This window comes from Myotis brandtii, unplaced genomic scaffold (genome assembly GCF_000412655.1).
Source record: "Myotis brandtii unplaced genomic scaffold, ASM41265v1 scaffold320, whole genome shotgun sequence".
Lineage (NCBI taxonomy): Eukaryota > Metazoa > Chordata > Mammalia > Chiroptera > Vespertilionidae > Myotis > Myotis brandtii.
The window spans coordinates 1,164,636-1,168,692 of NW_005362270.1; positions in this window are offsets into that span (position 1 = coordinate 1,164,636).

Genomic DNA, 4,057 nt, shown 5'->3' on the forward strand with positions numbered 1-4,057 from the left:
GGAGGACTGAGGCCAATAAGGGAGGAGTTTGCTGGAGATCCCACAGCAAGTTGGGGACATGTTCTTTGGCAATCTCTATCATCCCATTTAGTAATCAGTGTTCTCAATTTGGCCTGAGTGTGATATTTTTCTTAAAGTGTTAATGGATACACTTTTAAAAAATTGTCTCTTAAAAAATTGACTCTGTGCCCTGGTTGGTATGCTCAGTGGTTACAGCATGGCCTTTCGTACTAAAGGGTTGCAGGTTCAATTCCAAGTCAAGGGCACATACCTAAGTTGCAGGTTTGATCCCCAGCCTCAGTCTGGGCATGCATGGGAGACAACCAATTGATGTGTCTCTCTCACATCGATATTTCTCTCTCTCTCTCCCTCTCTTCTTCCCTTCCACTCTCTATAAAAATCAATGGAAAAAGATATCCTTGGGCAAGGATTAAAGAAAACACACACACAAAAAATTGACTTTGTTATATTGTATTAAATTATCAAATAAAATTAGTTACCTACCTTAATAAAAAGTTCTAAAGACCATGCCACATGGTTTGTATCATAGCCACAGTGATTATTTAACATGTTGGGTTAGAAACACTGGCCTCTTAACAGCCTCCTAATGTTTGTGAGATTTAATGTACTACACATCACATTTCTCACATTTATATGCAACTTTAGAGTTTTGTTTTCAAGGGCATCGTTCGAGCCTATTAGGGTGAGAATTACTGGGTCCTGTTTGAAGCTGCCAATAATCCTAACCCTAATCACTCCATGAGTTGGGCACTGCTCTAAGCATTTCATATAAGTGAGCTAATTTAATTCTTAAATGCAGTAAAATTTAATTCTCAAAGATGAAGCTCAGAGAGGGTAGAGTAATACAGCTAACCAGGGGTAGGGCTGGGATTTGAACCCAGATAGTCTTATTCCAGCATTAAAGCTGCTGCATTTAACCAAAGGTCAAGACTCTAGAGCTCACTGCAGGGGAGGTAACCAGCCCAAGTTACACAGGTTGTATACCCTGACCCTGGCCCCTCCCCTCATTCTTAGTCCAGTTACACCACACTGTCAGTTATGACACGAGGATTAGTGAGCCTGTCCAGCTTGGAGAGCACAGGAGGTCCCAGCGGGATCACACATCTGGGCAAGCGCATTTCTGTCAGCAGTGCCAAGTCAGGGAGCAGTACGGGGACAGCCCCTGGAGCCTATTAGGGTGAGAATTACTGGGTCCTGTTTGAAGCTGCCAATAATCCTAACCCTAATCACTCCATGAGTTGGGCACTGCTCTAAGCATTTCATATAAGTGAGCTAATTTAATTCTCAAATGCAGTAATTTAATTCTCAAAGATGAAGCTCAGAGAGGGTAGGGTAACACAGCTAACCAGAGGTAGGGCTGGGATTTGAACCCAGATAGTCTGACTCCAGCATGAAAGCTGCTGCATTTAACCGAAGGTCAAGACTCTAGAGCTCACTGCAGGGGAGGCGACCAGCCCAAGTCACACAGGTTGTACACCCTGACCCTGGCCCCTCCCCTCATTCTTAGTCCAGTTACACCACACTGTCAGTTATGACATGAGGATTAGTGAGCCTGTCCAGCTTGGAGAGCACAGGAGGTCCCAGCGGGATCACACATCTGGGCAAGCGCATTTCTGTCAGCAGTGCCAAGTCAGGGAGCAGTACGGGGACAGCCCCTGGGGGTTCAGACCTGCTCCTTGTGGTGCAGTTGTCCGCGTACAACTCCATGTTGCCCTTGCCCACACTTTGCCCTCTTTCTCACAATTTAGAGGGTGTTTCTTCAATTTCCCTTTGGAGATTCTTGCTGTGAAGCCAAGGAGGCTCACAGTCCATGGCCACATAACTGTAGTTGCTCCATCCAGCACTTACTCATCTTCAGCGTGCTTCCGCCACTCGGGGCTGAGAGTGCTAGCCCATCTGCCATGTCATGATTCCTCTGTGAATCATCTCGAACCTTCTTTTGCAAGGCAAGGGTCAGTGGAACTGACGGTTCATCATAATGTGAGCTGGTTATTTCAGCATCCTGAAAAGAAATCGCCTGATGGGTGTGCCTATGGGGCAGTTATTAACTCGGGAGTGATTGCAAAGCCCCACTGGGTTCTAATTGCCAGCTGTTATAAAAGGAAGCAAATGACCGGGTTGTAGAATGTTGAGGGACTTTAGAAGCCATGTATTCAACTCCTGCTCATGCAGGAATTCCTCCTGGTCCCCAGGACCTGGCTGCTCCTGGCTTGTCCACTGCCAGTAGGGGCTGCTCCTCCCTTCCCAGGCCATTCTGTTCTGTTCTGTCTTTGGATGGCTTTGTACAAAGCTCAACCGTCTACCTGGAGCTTCCCTTACTGCTCTGGATCCCCCTTGGAGGAGTCAACAGGGAGGTTGTGCATGGAATCCTCTCTGCACCAGGCTAGCCAGCCCTCGGTCCTTCAACCGTCCTCATGGGATGTGGTTTTCACTGGATTTCTGGGAGGGAATATGAGATAGATGTTTGCATTAAATCTGTGTTTCACCAAAGGTCAACACTCTATTCTCCATCCCTGCAGAGAGTTTAGGCTGCTCAGATTACCCCCGATGCTCTGGGAGCAGTAAAAGGACATTAGTAGGCTGTGGGGTGGGGAGGGGCAGTGTGTGTGTGTGTGTGTGTGTGTGTGTGTGTGTGTGTGTGTGTCAGCAAGAGCGAGAAGGTGTAAGTGAACCTTCATCTTCCATAATAGGAAGTCTATAATAATGGTCTAACACTGAAATGTCATGAGAAAGCAGGGCAAATGTTATTTGAAATACGGAGGCAAATTCTGGAAGAACTAGCTGGAAATGTTGAGCGTAGAGGCCTCTTGGAAACCAGATCTGAGTGAGGGTGGGACCAGGGACACTGGTTTTATTATAAATCTTGAGTATTATTAGACTTTCTGAGCTAAGTACATGTACTTAAGCTCAGTACATTTGGTAAAAATTATCTTTAAAAATTCTCATAAATGGAGTCTGAGTCTAAACTCTTGTTAGTAGGAAAATAATTAAGGGCCTAGGTTTGGCTTCATTTGTCAGGATATATTTTAATGAGCTTGGGATTTGTAGCAGGACAGACCTGGATATAAATTCCCTTTGGTCACTGGCTAGCTGTGCGACTTTGGGCAAGTTAATAAACTCCTCTGAGCCACAATTCCTTATCTGTAAAATAGAGGCCATGCAAGTACCTAACTGGAAGCGGGTGGTGAGGATTCAATGAGATGAGGTGGGCAAAGCCGTGAGCACAGAGCGTCCAGCCAGAAGAGGTGCTCAGGGACCATTTACTGACCAAAGAGTCTGAGTTGCTCCACCCCAGAGATATCTTGGGGACCAGAACAGCTGTCAGAAACAACAGGGGTATGTCCTGGATTCTGTGCTGTTTGCTGCCTCCGGTAGAACAAGCAGACAAAGGAAGTTCTGGAAGGTTCCCCAATCCTCCTCCTCCCTCTGCAGGGAAGTTAACTTTTGAACTATTCCCTCAGAATTAGTTCATCCCAGGGAAAACTTTGGGCCCAAGAGCTGCAAGAAGTTTTGAGGGTCATTTCAGTCCAATCTTTTCTCAGTAGGGTGGGGGGAAGGGGACCCCTCGGCCCATCCATCCTCTGTGTCCACAGGTAGGACACAGGAGCGTGGGTCTCGGCCACCCTGCAAAACCCTAGCGGCCACAGGATTCCAAGGACTCTGGGAGTTTGTCCTGAAATGGATGGGCTCGTTCACTCCTTTTGGAACCAGGAAATGAAGGGAAATAAAACTGCCTTTTCTGGGCAAGATTCTGGACAATTCTGGGAACTTGTCTGCAGAACTAATTGATTTATGGGGACTCAGCTGTGAAGAACTGTACAAAACAGGGATCAGAGAAGATACACTCCAGATGTGGCTTCATTGAAGGCAGGGGTGGAACAATGGGGTTGAAAGGCTTCTGAGGTTCATTGGGCCGTGGAGACTTTGAGAAAGGATAGCCACGGGACTGTGGCTTTCAGCTGCTGAGTCTGAGCTGGGGAGCAGCTTAGAACGAACTCATTCTGCCCAACCTCTTGAAACTACAGAAGGGGGCCCT